Genomic DNA, 16,902 nt, shown 5'->3' on the forward strand with positions numbered 1-16,902 from the left:
CTGTACACAGAGGAAGACCTGAGTGTTTATGGGTCTGCTTGGCAGTGGTGTAAAGTAGCTAAGTACATTTACTTAAGTAATGTACTTAAGTACAATTTTGAGGTATTTGTACTTTACGTGAGTTTTTCCAATTTCCAATACTTTTACTTCTACTCCACTACATCTCGGATCCAAATGTTGTACTTTAACTCCACTACATTTATTTGAAAACTTTAGTTACTAGTTACTTTAGCAATATAAAGTATAATATTATAAAACATACATGAACCACTTTAGCCTTATTTTTTACCGTGGCCATTTGAAAATAGCCCATCTACAAGCTCACAACGCGTCGCATCGCTATACTTTTATTGACACTTTTACTTAAGTAAAATACGGTATGTGAGTACTTTTTCCACCACTGCCGCTTGGTTATTTGGTCCCTCTCAGCTACAAATGGATAAAATAACACACTGTCTCTCTCTCTATCTATCCCACTCTCTCTCTCTCTCTCTCTCTCTCTCTCTCTCTCTCTCTCTCTCTCCCCCCCCCCAGCCCTATATTGTTGGGTATCTTGGGTAATAACAATGTACTGTAAACTGCAGTATTTCATCTTGCCGCTTGAACAGAAAACGTACATCCCGCTTTTTGCCATATTCTCCACATTAGTTTGTCGCTAAACATAAACTCTGTGTTCGAAAATGGTTGGTGGCGTGACGGCGTCAAACGAACACTTAGAATGATCTACCATTTCTACCAAATGGAAGGATATATTCTCTGCCGTGCAGCAGGATTGCGCACATCGTCACATTATGCTTGTATAGAAAGCTGGGTGCTGGCATTTGGTGCGGGTTCAGACCCATTTCCCCTGACCTCTGACCCCTCCCTGACTGTGCCCGTCTGTCTCTGGCAGGTGGCACCACCGTGGCAGATCCTGTTATGGACTTCATACCAGGTGAGACCTCCTCCTCACTTACAATCCCTCCTTTTAGCATTCCACTAGTTTGATAACGCTACATTCCAGAAGTTATTTTGTTGTGAATGCAATGTTATTTTAACCCGTCTTTATGGTAGAGTATGTTAATACAACATAACTAGCACGCCTGCAGTGGTTGGAATTGGTCTCCCTACTCCAGTGTTTCTCAACCACTGTGCCTGGGGACCTTTGGTGTGCCCCTGAGAAGGGTCAAGTGTGCCCCTTGAAACTGCTTGAAAGCCAGTATTGTATTTATCATTTTAAAAATGATTTGAACTAGTGAAAACAGCCGATGTAGATCTGCTGTTTCCACTAATGTTGTGCGACAGCCTTGTATGATGAAGCGGGGCTTTACTTTGCAAAGAAACTTACAAATTTGAAACTTGGAGATACAAGGTTTCTTCCCGACAGTGACGATATTTACACCCCCGTATTATGTTGGTGTGCCCATGGATTCTTGGGACATGCAGAAAAAAGGTTGAGAAACACTGCCCTGCTCTTCCATTGGGAAATGTAGACCCTGGTGTCGGTTAGGAGATACTGGTTGACAATGTCACTATGTCAGTCAAGTTATTTAAAGCAGAATTGGACACTAGATTCTCCGCCACCTTTATTGTAGTTTGGCAGCAATAACTATTAGTACTCCTCTGTTGGGAGAGGGAGACAATGCATATTGAAATTATGGATTGTGCCAATCTATTATTTCGATCTCTTCTTCTCTCCTCTTGCCTCTATATCTCCCTCCCTCTCTATCTCTCTCTCTCTCTCTTCATAGATTTAACTTTCTGGTCTTTTCACCACGTTGCCACATCAGACTCAGGTTTTACTTAAGCCAATGCATATGATGGCCATCTATCAAACTATGGCTTATCAAACCCTTCCTCCTATATGTGCTCATTACAGCGCCAGGGGATCTAAAACCGCCTTTTCATCGCCCTCTGGTGGTTCTCAAAGGAATGTGTTCTCCAGTACCTTTTGACCATGAAGGCATTGATCGATGGAAAGGCTGAGGGAGAGAGAGGTTGAAAGAGAGGGAAAGATAGAGAAAGTGAGGGATAGGGAATTGAAGACAGAGAGAGATATAAAAAACAGATGCACAGAGAGAGAGAGAGAGAGAGAGAGAGAGAGAGAGAGAGAGAGAGAGAAGATGGTATAGAAGCCTTTGGCACAGTAAAATCCAGACTATTCATTTAAGTCTCAAATGAACAGTCCATGTGACTGTGTTGTCTCAATGAAGCCAGGTCCATGTCCATATCTGTCTTCTATCAGTCAATCAGGAAACCCGCCCTCCAGTGGTACAGTGAGGTTACTGCATGCATATGGACAGTGTGGTGAACCACTGCAGTCAGAATACGGCTGCCATGTTTGGACTGGAGGCAGGGAGGAAGATGTAGACTGTAGAGGTTGCTTTTTTTTAATAAAAATTCTGTCTGTGGGAAGGTTTGTTTTTCCTCTCTCTTCCACACAGCCACATCCGTCTGTTATTTGGGCACCACGCCCTCCGTGTGGCAGTGGAACGTCACTACACCACTCCACATTCTCTCTGCTCCACTGGTTCCCAAACACTGGGTCGGGACCCATTTGTGGGTCGCGGACACATTTTTATGGGTCCCTTAATTAGTTACAAAACATATTCAAAAACATTCCCAAAAAACAAACTCAAATATCTTTTCAGTAATTCCATGAAGAAATAAAAGAAAAATCAAGAACAATTCCATAAACTAAGAAGAAGAAGAAGTGACAACAGCCGCGCTCCAAGCTTGCAGCGCGGCGTAAAGCGACGCGTTGTGCACTTGTAGATCTGCTATTTTCACTAGTTTGGGTTCCAGCCTAACGTCTAATCTGTCTGTCTGTCTGTCTGTCTGTCTGTCTCTCTCTCTACATCTACTTTCCTCCTGAGCCAGTATCTATGTGTGTGTAATGTACACTAGGTTAGAGTGATTATCTAATTAAGCGCTGAGGTTTAGTAGGTGTAACAGCAGTAGTCCGTGAAGGGATAATGGTATTGTTTTTTCTTGACCCACGGCATTCTTTTAGGTCACCACCCACCAAAAATAAAAAGCATTAGTCAGAATTCTCAGTGAGGATCAATGAATCATCATGTGATCTCTCTCCAGAGTACCTGTGGTTCGCCTGTAACTTCGACTGGTCTTCGTTCTGTGGCTGGACGAGGGAGGGAGGTGACAGCGATGCTGAGTGGCTCATCCAGGCCAGTACAGGCTCTCCAGCCGTCCATAAAGGACCAATTCTGGACCACAAAGGTAAGGCCGTGACCACAGTGTCCAGGTTTGATACAAGAAGCGGCATGCACTTCTGTCGCTGTTGAAATGTCCTTGTGCAAGATGCAGAATGCTTATAGCAAGAAGGAATATGTTCCCTGTAAATGTTACATGGTGCAATATCAGTATTTGGTACAATGGAAAAACACTTGGAAAACACAAGGTCATACACATTAAGCCACGCATTTGAGTGGTAATGGCATCGCTCCAAAAGGTCTTAAAAGTCATTAAATTGTAACTTTAGAAACGTGCAGATACCCTGTATACACTTATACTGTACACACTATGTTGGTTTGTTTACTGTTGATTGAGAAAACAATTAAACAATTAAGCTAATCATCTGGGTACCCCCAATTTATGTAGCGCTTTTTATCCAAAGTGCTGTACAGTTAGGGGTTTCAATGTCTTGCTCAAGGACACTTTGACACTAACTCTGGGGGAGCCCGCAATAAAACTGGGAACCTCACGGTTCCCATCAGGCCGCTCTATACCCGCCACTCGACATCTGAGCCACTGTACATTGGTGGCAAAAGGAGTGCTATAAAACAATTGCAGTATAGAATATTGTTGTACATATTGAAAACATTTTCTTTGATACATTTGGAAGGCACTTGATGCTGGCATGTGATCAATGAGTTTTCATTCCAATGCAGCAGGATCATATTCATGACATCATATTTATATCCTCAATGTCTGTCGTAGAATTTACAACAGCAGGCACAATTATTGTATTCATGGATTGCATTTGTAGTCCTAAACCGGCCATATTGAGGACCAACACAGGTGTTCAATTTGTCTGATTAGCATAGAAATAATGTTCTACGTCAATCAAAACACCTGTGTTGGTCCTCAAAATGGCTGGTGTAGGACTACAAAATGCAACCCATGAATAATACAGTTTAGTATCAGAACCGTCACATCTTTACTGTATCTGTATGTATGGGTAATGCTTGTCTTTTTTGTTGATTGACTCTCACGCTCAGACATCACGCTTTGACATCACTGTGATATCAGGGGAACCAAATCCCTTTATGCCAATATATGGAGATCCCTGATGTCATCAATATTAAGCCCATATCTGTGATGGATCTCCATATATGGGTACCAGGGGTCTCCATGTGGGTAACCGATATACATCACCGGCCAGATGGCCAAGACATGGCTTAGGCCTTAGGCGTCTTACTGGTGATAAGTTCAGGTTGTATCTAAAATTGTATTATCCACAACCAGACAAAATTAATGCATGAACTCATCTCTGGTCTTCTGCTGCCACCCGCAGGCGGTCCAGGGAACTTCATCTACATGCAGCTGACAGACAAGGAGTCGGGCAGGGTGGAGAACATGGACAGCGCCAAGGAAGGGGACGAGGAGGTGGTGGTGGACGTGGCGCAGGAAGGAGAGAGGAGGGTGGCGCGTCTCGCCAGCCTGCCCATCACGTCCCCGGACGCCGACCTGTGCATGTCCTTCTGGTACCACATGTTCGGGGAGCACGTGGGCGCGCTCCACATCAAGCAGAGGAAGGTGGAGCTGGGCGGAGGCCAGGTGCTGTGGACGCTCAGCGGACACCAGGGCAGCCGCTGGAGGGAGGGCAGGGTCCTGCTGCCCCGCTCCACCTCCTCCTATCAGGTACACAGCTGAGGGGCTGCTTAGGAAGTGGACAGTTATCTCTTTAATAGTATTCTTTTGGCGATTGGTCGATTTTGACAAGAAATTAAGATTTCGACAGGCCTCGATGGCATTGTAATGGCTGATTTTACACTTGGTTGCATGCTGAAAATAACACATTTTTATTCGTTATTATGTTGAAATTATCAATATATTTAGTCTTAGTTTCTGTTTAATTTTTATTCAGTTTTCGTCCGTGAAAAACAGGTAGTCGAACAATTTTGGTCATAGTTTTAGTCGATGAAAATCACCAGTAGAGGGTGGTGTTGGTGTTAACTGGGTGCTGTGTTGTGTGCAGGACAGGTGGTGGTAGAGGGTGGTGTAAACTGGGTGCGGTGGTGTTGTGCAGACAGACAGTGGTAGAGGGTGGTGTTGGTGCTAACTGGGTGCTGTGTTGTGTGCAGGTGGTGGTGGAGGGTGTTGGAGACAGACACAGTACAGGACACATCGCTGTGGACAACATTCAGATCCTGGATGAACTCACCGCTGAGGAGTGCAAAGGTCTGCGTTTTCTCTTTTATTGTATTATATTCTGCTCCGCTATACTGGGATTCGCATTTGGTTCTATATGATATTCTTCTCTACTTGAGTTCGCTCTTTAACGTTGTTCTATTCTACTCTAGATCCAGTAGTTCCCACGTCTCCACCCACCGAGATCCTGATTCTGCGTACGTATACCGTACCTGTGTTACATTACATATCTCACACATTATCCAAGTTTTCAGTTACAGTCTCACCTTTCAGTTCAGTGAAGGAACGACTCTACACATGTGCCATGTGTTCATACTTCTCCTTTTTCTGCCTCTCTGTCTTGCTTGTCCCACGCAGCCATGGACATGGACCCCAGCGAGCTGGGCAGCCCCGGCAACATGCTGAAGACCCTGGACCCCATCCTCATCACCATCATCGCCATGTCGGCGCTGGGCGTCTTCCTGGGCGCCATCTGCGGCGTGGTGCTGTACTGCGCCTGCTCGCAGGGCAGCATGACGGACCGCAACCTCTCGGCCCTGGAGAACTATAACTTTGAGCTGGTGGACGGCGTCAAGCTAAAGAAGGACAAGATGAATGGACAGAGTAACTACTCCGAGGCGTGAGCGTGAGGCGCTCAGAGCGGCGAGATGAAGGGGACGGGAGCCTTTTTTTTCTCTCCCCGACACTCCCGATCGACGAGGACATTTATAAACGCAGCCAATCATGAGAGAGGGAGGAAAGGACCCCGGGAGGGAAGGAAGAGAGGAGGAGGGGCTTTAAGCTGCCGATTGTGGACAGTGATGCAAAGCAACGGGCCTGGTGGGGGAAAAGAAATGATTGAGCCAAGGTGTTTTCTTTCTCAGGAGCTGCAGTGGAACGGACTTACCTGTAGGGGGCACTGTGTATAAACAAATCTGTACAGCAAAAAAAAAAAAAGAAAGAAAAGAAAACAATGAAAAGAAAACTAAGGATTATATTTGTTTCGTATGTTTTCTTCGGCGTGCTTTGTTGAGTTCATGTAATCACATGCTGGTGTTGAGACCAATTCAGATGAAAGTATTTATCGTTTGTGTAACTTTTTTTTTGTTTCTGGCAAGATGAGATTTATTTTTTATTTTCTTCCGTTTCCCCCCTCGGACGTCATTGTTTCATTGAAGAAGCAGAGTGACCTTTGACGATTTGCTACCCAGATATCTGGCTCTTAAGCTACCCATGGCATGTCCCCCTGTTGCCGGCGTGTGGCTGTGGGTTCTCGTGTCGCCTGCGAGCATGTATGGCTGCGAGCATTGGTCACAGATGCAGTCTGTTAGCACTTCTTGTGTATCTCTACATTCATGGAGTGCATGTGTCATTTCCTGTGCGTGTGCGTGTGTGTGTGTGTGCGTGTGTGTGTGTGCGTGTGTCCATCCGTCCATCCCAGGGTGAAGGCGGTCATTTCCTCCCTGGCCCGCCCCCCCGGTCCATCCATGCGTGGTTCCGATAGTGCCTTTTTATTTTTTCAGTGTTTCTGTTGCCTTTTGATTCTGCTGGTTGTGTTCTGATCATAGCAGTACGTTTGGCGGCCGGCTGGCATCACCTCCAGGGTCCCTACGCATGCCTGGAATGTCTGGGAAAGTATGGAGAATCAAATCTGGACATTTTCAGGTCTCATGGGCTTGATTTATACTGGACACAAATGTCATTTTTTTTCCAACCGAGAAATGGTGTTGACGTGTAAATGAAGCCTTACGAAGAAGAAAACATGTCTTGGAGGTGGGACAAAACGGCTAACTGTTCAGCTCTTATGTGCTTTTAACTACACATTGTATGTAGTTGTAGACCTCTCTGTCATTTTCACATATTGTGATATTTTCTGTGGTGAATAATCTTCAGCTGTTAGCCCAGCCACCGTTGTCATGCATTGTAATACCGTCCAACAACTTCAAGTAACGTATGGGTCTGGGTCTTTCAAAGGCCCAGGAAAAGTGTTAGGAAACTGAATAATGCGTAGAGAGCCCCGGGCACATGACACATCCAACATATTGTACATAGGTTTTAATATATTTGAGCGCCCTTTTCTATAGAAAAAAAGAAAAGACAAGTGCTGCAGCATCCTTTCTGATGAATGATTTTAAGCACTGCAAATGGGGGGGAATGTTGATGAGTCACTGGTGCAGAGACCTGGGAGATGGACCATTCTAGCCAATGGTAATAACTTTAAGAATATGACACTTGCACCATGGGAGATTGAGTTTTTGAGGAGGAAGATGATTATTCTGGGTTATTTCTGGAAGTGATGACATAGGATGGTGGGTCTGACTCTGGACACAATAGACTGCTATTTCGGGGATGGTGTTTGGACATTAAATCTGTATTGTGCGAAAGGCAAAAGAAAACATGTTATTTTGTACAGACAGCAGCTACCGTAACAACACCCGTGATTTGGTAATGCTGTTTGAATTTCACAACTGTGTTCCACCTTCCAGACTTCACCACCACAGACATCTGCTGGGTCTTTGAGTCGGATCGACGTCGATCAGAGTGACATGGAAGTACTCAGAAGTCAATCAACAATTATAAGGAACATTCACCATGTTCCTCTAGGGTGCTACACTCAAACCTTTTAACCTCGCTTGACTGGTTGTTTACAGCAATGGATCAAGTTGTTTGCAGGTTGTTTATCCGGTCTGGTCTCTAGAACAAATAAGGATATGTGTATGTGTGCAAATTACCGATACAGATGGCGGGTTTTATACTGAAGCCTGGTCCACTGATCGGGAACGTAAGGCAGGCAGACTTTCCAGAAAGCCTGGTGATGTGAGTTTAGGCTGAGAGAATGGAACACCTGTTCAAGCATGCACACCACCACCACCAGCACGGTTCAGTACTAAGAAGCTCCATTGAGCCGTGTGAAGGGCTCTTTGACACGCTGTCATAGGTGGTCCCTCGTGTTTGAATGTCCCATGTGTCGCCTGTGAGTTTGATGTAGCATTTACGAAGAACCATTTTGAACTGAGCCAATCGACCTCTCAGCCCCGGAAAGGCAACAGTAACACTATCACATTATGATTGTCTGACTCAAGCCTCATTTATAATAAGTCTCACGACGGCGTCGCTCGCTGAATCGTTCATTTGAGCAACAGTGCCATGAAGCGACAAAGTATAAATTAAGCTTCAGGCTTGGTATAAGTCAATGTTCGACGCAAGAACAGCTCAGTTCACTGCTCAGTGTAAAATAGATTGTTCCCGTTTCTCATTCAGATCATTAGCAGGGCTCCTGTCCCTTTAAAGGAGAAGGGATGCTGCAGTGCTTGGATGTGAAGAAAAAAGAAGAAGAAAAAAAAGAAACACCACAATGTTGCACTGATATATTTAAAAAATTACAAATCTATGTGTTTATGGTATTGATTTATGAACAAGAGAGGGAGAAAGAGGGAAGGAAAGGACAGTGTTATTGTGGATTCTTTTAAACAAAAGTTTCAGCGGACACGTATACCGGTAACTGAAATGTACAATTTTACGGAGATGTTTTTCATTCTCGAAAAAGCATAGTACGGTGTCTCTTGGAAAACGTAACACTTTTTATTTACTTGGTAATATCACCTTGTGTTTTTGTACCGTCACTGATGTATGTGCCATTGTTCGTTTTTGTTCGTTTATTTTTAACTTTGGCTGTTTTATTTTCTATGACAAGATAAAAGGTTTTATTTTCAATACTGCTTCTGTAATGTTGCTGTTTCAGCGCTAGAATAAAAAAGAAAAAAACGGTAAGACAGGAAAAAAATGGACATTAAAAAGTGGTTCAATAGCAGTGAGGCCTTAAGTGACAAAAATAAATGTTTGTACTTTAACTTCTCTGGTCAGCATCCAGACCCATCCGTCCCTGTTGTCGCAGACTCTGATCAATGACTACTACATTCCAAAGAATTGGATCAAATAAATGTTCTAATTAAAACAGTTTCTCTTTCTGTTCTTCTGCAGGAGAAGATGATGCTTTATACCGTAGTTATGCTTTTCAGTTCAGTTTGAGATGTTGTGCCATAATACCTTATAAACACCAGGTGGCAGTATTGTTCCAATAAAACGTGTTGTCGCAGATCATTTCAAATGACAAATTTCATAACAATTTCTTAACTTTACTTTCCCCACACAACTACCATTCAGTAGAGAACATGTTTGTTTTAACATTTGGGGACCACTGCTGTAGAACATTGGTCCAACTGGGACAAACTGTTTCCGTGAGCCAGGGGGGTTGGTTGGTACCATCTGAGGGGAATAATGCTCAGTCATTTTTTGTCAAGGTATACATGTCTAGAGTTAGAACATATGTAATAGCATTGCACCAGTGGTAGCTTTGGGATCATGTATGTTATTCAGTCATTCCTCAGCTGCATTGGAAAACTGATGCAAGGTTCAGCATTGGAAATGCAAGTGGTTGCATATGGGGGGCTGACAGGCAATTGATGAGGGCCTTTCGGAATGTATCAGCAGCCCTCCTGGACACTGCTCATCTCATCTCCATCTCATACTGGCTGGCAGTGGGTAGACGGCTTCAGTCTTCCTACACTTTCACATGCAGTTTGAATGTTCAGAGAGACAATATGTGACATTAACATGCCACTGTCTCTCTCATGGAGAATGATGAAGTACTTATTCCTTGCAGTATGCAGTATCTAACTTTTACCTGCTAAAGATGCATGTGCTCCATGCCATAGAGGCTAAGCCAGACCTGGTCTGTCGGCACTGTGATTTGTTCTGCAACACTGCCTCTGCTCACCAGTTTGGGGATGAGCAGATTACCATAAAGATCAGGAAAGACACTGTCTAAGCTTGTGTGCGAGAAGACTGACGCCTTCCACAAAATGTGCAGAAGCACTGGTTTGTACCCTCACCTAATGAAAGATCACCGTCCTCCATATCTCTACACTCCCATCATTGACTAAATTGCCCCCACTCTGTTGTGAATGTTGTGAATATTGTGAATAGTATTTTCCTTTACCCAAAAGAGATATCATCCTGAAGAGCAAGAACATTTAGCAGATTGGTGTGCATGTTGTACACCTTCAGAGGTTGATGATGGATATTGCATTTGGTCATGATGAGGCAGTCATCACCATTTCATATGTCCCTGTGGTAGCCATCTTTGGAAAGGGTGTGATACACATGCTCAGGTGGACCTACAGTGTAAAGTAGCATTGCGATGGAACAGTCCTGTAAAACCTGAGCTCATATCCACATGTAAAGGCAAGATCAGAGCACTACAAACTTTGCTGGTAGGGAACTTCCCAGGCTACCCGTGTGCTGGATGAGGTGGGTGCCACAAGTTAACAACAATCAGATGCCCTGTTGCACCACATGTTGAGGGTTCATATAGGCCTACACAAGATGTTGTGGAAAGTGGCAGACCAACCAAGCTCCACCTGACAAGTTGGCTGGTGTCACAACATTTGGATGGGAGATCCAAATTTGCAAAAAGGGTGACGTGGCACCGCCAGAGCTACATAACGTGGTCCAGTATCAGTGTAGGACACATTGTAAGAAGTGCATCACTGAGCTACTGTAACTGCTCTGGTGAAGATGGTTGCTCATGAGATGTACAAGCTACAGATGAAGAGTGATGTTGATATGGAGGATAGTACTTTTTGAGGATGAGGTAGATCAGCGTGATATAATTGTGTGTGTCAATCTGAGTTGGAGCAAACAGATATTTAATGAAGTTGCAAAAGATAAATATTATCGCATTGTATGTTATTACGATACCAGCTCTTGTGACATGTTAATGACACAAGAACTATTTTCACAAAAAGGATCGTGAATAAAGTGAATCATAAATGTTCATCAAGTTGTTTCTATGTGTTGTCAGAAGCACCAGCACCCTGGACTGTTCTGGCAGAATACACAGAACTCTGGACACACCAGACACCGATCTGTGCTTGAATTAATTATCTATTTCATTGATATATACTGTTGGCCTGTATGTGGTAACTGACCCAACATGGGCTACTGAAAAAAAGGCTATTTCTGATTAAAACACATTTGGGATCAGTATTCAGTCCCTCAAACATACATTCTAGCTAATCCAATGCAGCATTATAAAGCTCATCCTAAGACATACCTCTTTGGGTGTTTGGTTCATTTAGCCTGTTTTCATTTTAAAAGTGCTTTACAAATCATGTTGTTTCAATATATATATATATATATATATATATATATATATATATATATATATATATATATATATATATATATATATATATATAGTTCTTGTAGCATCTACTATGATGTACCCAAAAATAAATTGATATTTGTGTTTCCAATGTATTTCAGTGAATGGCTGTATATCAGGCCCTGAAAGCTCAACTTTCCCCTACTGAAGAGGTTCACTTCTGGCCCAGTAATGATTTAGTTAGCAATTAGTGATTCAATTATGCCACACTGACTGACACATGACGATCTCATGTGTATGTCCTGTATGTAATGCATTTAGAACCCAACCAGGCACTACCTACAGTAACTAGGTTTCTCTCATACATGTACTCATAGCAGATCTACAAGCTCACAGCGCGGCACTCGGACATATGTTACATGAGTCCTGCCTGGTAATTAAGCATGGTACATTCATCATATGTCATTCTCTCCTCAACTTTCCTTGTAAGTTGCAGTATATAAGGGCTCAGATTTGAGCATCTCGTTGGTCTTATGCAAACCGACTCCTGAAGATCCCTTCTGTCCGTCTTGCTAGGATGGGAGCTAAATATTAAGAAATATCTAAATTAGGAGACTTGCTGTGATTTTCAACCTGAGAAGAAAAGTGTGCTATATTGACTGAGAAGATACATCTGCGAACCCTGACAATAAACAAGAAGATTTGTTGCAACAGTGCAGCTGTTGTGGACATTCCCTTTCATCATTTTTGAGCGGGAAAAGATCATGGCACCCCATCTTTAAAATACTGATGAAAGCACTTCATCCAGTATCGCGTTTCAACTTATTTGAGGTTTGTCCAAAAGTGTCCTTTCAAGTTCCTTTTGTTCACCATAGCTGTGCATTTGTTGCTGATGAGACAAATACAATATTGTCTCAATGATGACAGCACTTTATCCAGTTCCATGTATGCTAAACTTATACATTCATGGCTGAGATTTCAGTGCCTTCTTTCTTTCTTTTTTGGCAGAAGTCTTATATAAATTATTTGAGGTTAAATGAAAACGAGATGGGAGCGCCCGCTGGCCTGGTGGTCAAGGCGCATACCACATACTAGGCTACGATGCCTGCTGGCGTCGCCGGTTCGATTCCCGATCCGGATGACCTTTGCCACATGTCATTCCCCATCTCTCTCCCCATTTCCTGTCAGTCTACTGTCCTATCAATAAAGGCATAAAAAGCCCAAAAAAACAAATCTTTAAATGAAGACGAGATGAATATTATAGCAGAGTGAACAACAGATTCACTCAAAATAGAAACACAGGCAATAGAACTGAGACATAAACATAGCATTCAGAGATAGGAGCATTGCAGCTTATCTCTAGTGGACATGTTGCCGAAATCTGTCTAAAACTCTTTTGCCCGTCCTTAATATACTGTGGTAGTGTACCTTTGATAAACCACAGTGATAGGCTGTTCACACATATAAATCCTCATATTGGGACATACACGTAGTGATCACTATTAAACGGTTTGTTTGCAGGGTCAGACAGCATGTTTGTGTATCAGAGCCCTGCTGTTGTTTATATTAAATGTTCCTTGTTTAGTTTAGAGATACCTTCTCCAGACAAACAATTCCTCACTTCATAACTATTTTCCCCTGCCTCTTTGCTCGTTCTTCTCTCTGTCCTAGTAATTCATCAAGCGGAGAGTAACCTAAACAGCTGTCATCTGCTCTCTCTCTCTCTCCCTGGTCTGTTTACATGAGTTAAAAGTTGACCAATGCAAAACCTTACAGTAATGGTTTCTAAGCTGAGTGGCACTCCCCTACAATGTCTTTCCAAGTTCCCTTTGTTTACCACAGCTGCATTGTTGTTACTACTAAGCCCCTTTTCAACTGCAGCTTTAGCACCACACCACACCACACCACACCACACCACACCACACCACACCACACTACACTACACTACACTACACCACACCACACCACACCACACTGCCATCCATCCATCCATCCATCTTCAACCGCTTATCCGGAATCGGGTCGCGGGGGTAACAGTTCCAACTGAGACCTCGAGATTTCCTTATCCCGAGCAACTTCCTCCACTCCCTCAGGGAGTATGCAGAGGCGTTCCCAAGCCCGTTTGGAGATATAATCCCTCCATCTGGTCTTTGGTCTGCCACGGGGTCTCCTCCCAGTGGGACACGCATCGAGGACCTTCCTAGGAAGGCGCTCGGGGGGCATCCGTAGTAGATGACCGAACCACCTAAGCTGACTCCTTTCCAAGTGTAGGAGCAGCGGTTCTAATCCAAGTCTCTCTCGGGTGACTGAACTTCTCACCCTATCTCTAAGGGAGATACCAGCCACCCGTCTGAGGAAACATATACATTTTCCATTACACAAAAGTACCCCTATCGGTAAGAAACAAATTGACCCTTTTAACTGTGATTATAATACAATATAAATTAGTATTACAACTATCCTAAATTATAATACACTATAATAGATTATAATAGTGGTTATAACACAATAGAATCTATTGTCATGTATTACAACTATATCCTGGTGGTCTAAATGAAAAGTCAGTGAGTGATCAGTCATTATGAAGTGTTTGGCCCTGTTTGGCCTAGCTCAGACCTACTCTAGATTGGATACTTTTTAGTACCACGTTTAGAACCACTTTCACACCACTCTACCCAGGTCCTTGTAGTGGAACACCTGGCACAAGTGGGCTGTGTGGAGTGGTGTGGTGTTGGGCCAGTGGAAAAGGGGCTTAATGAGACAAATACATTTCCAAGGTTCAAGGTTTGTTTATTTAGTGTTCCCGAAGGGCAAATTTGGTTGCAGAGGCATAGACGTCATCAATACATCAAACAATACAACAACAAATACAGAACACATGTAGCAGATACCTGAAAGTATAATAAAGTGCACATTGACCTGACCATAAAGTGCATGCATTAAAGTGCCATGCAATAAAGTGCACATTGTCTGTGAAAGTGCATCTGCATAATGGGAAAGACCAATAAAGTGCACATATGAGGAATAGGCTATCTCCCTGACCTACCCAAAGCAGCGTTCGGTGTGCAGATTGATACAGGAACAAATGAATATTTGTGCCTGTTTGTTGTGGCACAAGGGGCCCGCAGTCGATGGCCAGATGGGAGGAGTTCATATTCTGCATTTAGGAGGACGTTACAAATTACTTCAAAAATAATTAATGTATGTTTTTTGTCTCATGGTGTCTGTTCTCAAACTCTACAAATCTTGCGTCTCATTAGCCTTGGTTGAAAAATAGCAGTAGCCTACTAACATACTGTAGGCCTACTAGTCCTGTGCCCGGGGTGTGCGATGAGGGATTGAATGTAGGAGTCTCAGAAGTAATTTTCAGAAGCCAACATGTTGGGCACAATAGTCTATGTCTAGTTGTGCAATACCTGTTGTATCCGTCTGGCTGGCTGGCACTCTTATGCCCATATTTGTTCTGTGTCCAGGCCAGTCTGTGATGTCATCTCCAAATTTGGGCACTGTAGTGATGTCAATCAGTCAGTGATGTCAGTTGGGCTTTGTTGATGTCAGTTGGGCATTGTTACCATGGTGGCGACACTGTTTAGTATCAGTGATGTCAGCATGCAGACAGACGGTCAGACGACGACATTTGGTAAATTAATAGTTAGATAACACACCACCTGGACTATTCATATGTTGCCAGGGTCATTCCTGTGTTAATTCACACAGTGCCACACCCCTGATATGATTTGGGCTTCAAATTAGGTCTCAGGCCTTGTCTCAGGCCCAGGGGCCCATGGAACCAGGATCCGCCCCTTCACTCCAACTGTTTTTCATTTAGGCCTGAGGAAATCAAAGTTTAAACTTTAGCCCAATTTCTATAGCCTATATTTCTTCTCATGTGGCTGATCCTCCATGATCTTATCTCTGACTCATTCGTGGTCATATAATTCTCAGTGGGAATGGCTGGAATATAGGCCTATATCTACATGTTTAGGCCTATATTTTGCATTCTCTAGCAGCTATGCATGATACACTTCTATATATCTCCCATGTAGCTATTTTATCTTCTTTAAACTGCTGTGCCACTGCCTTGATACCAGCTGCACGATCCACATAAAAATGTTTGAACGTGATGAAAGCCGAACATTTTGTTCAGGCCAATGAAAAAGTAAGGACCGCCCCCACTATATTGTAGCCTATAAAGTTATTGCATATTAAACGTAGGCTAATATTTCACAGAACGACTGCTTACCCTCTCTGTTTTATGATTGTCATTTCTCCTGGATTTCTCCCACCTCTCCGCGGGTTGCCTCCCCCGCATTTGCGTTGCCTTTACAGAGGTTACTGGCTGCGACGCTGCGTCCGCGGCCCAAGTGGGTCTGTCTGCAGACCAAAGATTAGGGGGCGGATTGTGATGGGGGATGCTATTGGATAGTAGATTAGGGGGCGGATTGTGATGGGGGATGCTATTGGATAGTATGAGAATGAATCAATCCGCCCCCTGGAATCTCAATGAGCCCAGGGGGTCCCCGGACCCCCAAGAGAACCAGGGACCACCCTCCCCACCCCAAACCCGAGTTAAGACACCCATCTGGGCCACTTTCCACCCAGCACCACCCTCTTCACCTCCGTGATGGAGGGTGTGCTCACTTTGTGCGGGAGGATTTTTCAAAGGACAGGGGCAGGGGAGATTTGCCCAGGCTCTGGTACCTCCAGAGCACCAGGGCCGACTCTCCACACCCTCTAGCCCGACTCGGGGCTCCCTCCTCGGCCACTTTCCACCCAGAGCCGGCCTCTATACCTCCGTGATGGAGGAAGTTCCCACTTTGCTCAGGAGAGTTTTACAAAGGAAGGAAGGGGGGAGAGAGCCTGGGAGCCTGGAGCTCGGAGCTCCAGGGCCCAGGGGCCGGCCCCTCACTGCTCGAGGCCGACCTGGGGGCCTCGGCCTCGGCCGAGGGACCACCCACGGACCCCCTGGAGCCCGAAAAAAAAAAATCCATAGCGGATACCCAAGCTCGCCAAACGCTTTAGGCTCCTATTCTACCGCCCTTTGGGCGTCGCGCTCGAGCCTGGTACCGTTGGAACCGGCTCGCCGCCCCGCACACGATGGTGCCATCGCGGACCCCCGCGGACCCCCAGGGCCGACGCCAGGCCCCGAAAACCGGCCTGGGGACCACTTGAAGAAAAAACGGCTTGTCGTTTTTTCTTCTAAGTCCAGCTGGACTCGTCCGTGCAACGTCATAGGGGGTGGATTGAGATTCCAGGGGGCGGATTGATTCATTCTCATACTATCCAATAGCATCCCCCATCACAATCCGCCCCCTAGTCTTTGGTCTGCAGACAGACATGTCTCCCGCGGCGCGCCTGAGTCAGACACATTCTTTGCAGGGTGAGCA

At 44.4% G+C, this 16,902-nt stretch overlaps 1 pseudogene across 1 annotated transcript in view; it reads left to right on the forward strand.

The window, feature by feature from the left end:
- Positions 1-9,247, forward strand: part of LOC308286037 (neuropilin-1a-like) — a 104,395-nt pseudogene extending 95,148 nt beyond the window's left edge. Inside the window, exons 13-18 of the transcript XR_013963343.1 lie at positions 893-934; positions 3,073-3,216; positions 4,514-4,860; positions 5,304-5,400; positions 5,523-5,567; positions 5,728-9,247. The product of XR_013963343.1 is annotated as a neuropilin-1a-like (transcript). The remainder of the gene's footprint in view (positions 1-892; positions 935-3,072; positions 3,217-4,513; positions 4,861-5,303; positions 5,401-5,522; positions 5,568-5,727) is intronic.
- Positions 9,248-16,902: the final 7,655 nt, after the last annotated feature.

Source organism: Nannobrachium achirus, assembly GCF_963921795.1.
Source record: "Nannobrachium achirus genome assembly, chromosome: 5".
In the NCBI taxonomy this organism is placed as follows: domain Eukaryota; kingdom Metazoa; phylum Chordata; class Actinopteri; order Myctophiformes; family Myctophidae; genus Nannobrachium; species Nannobrachium achirus.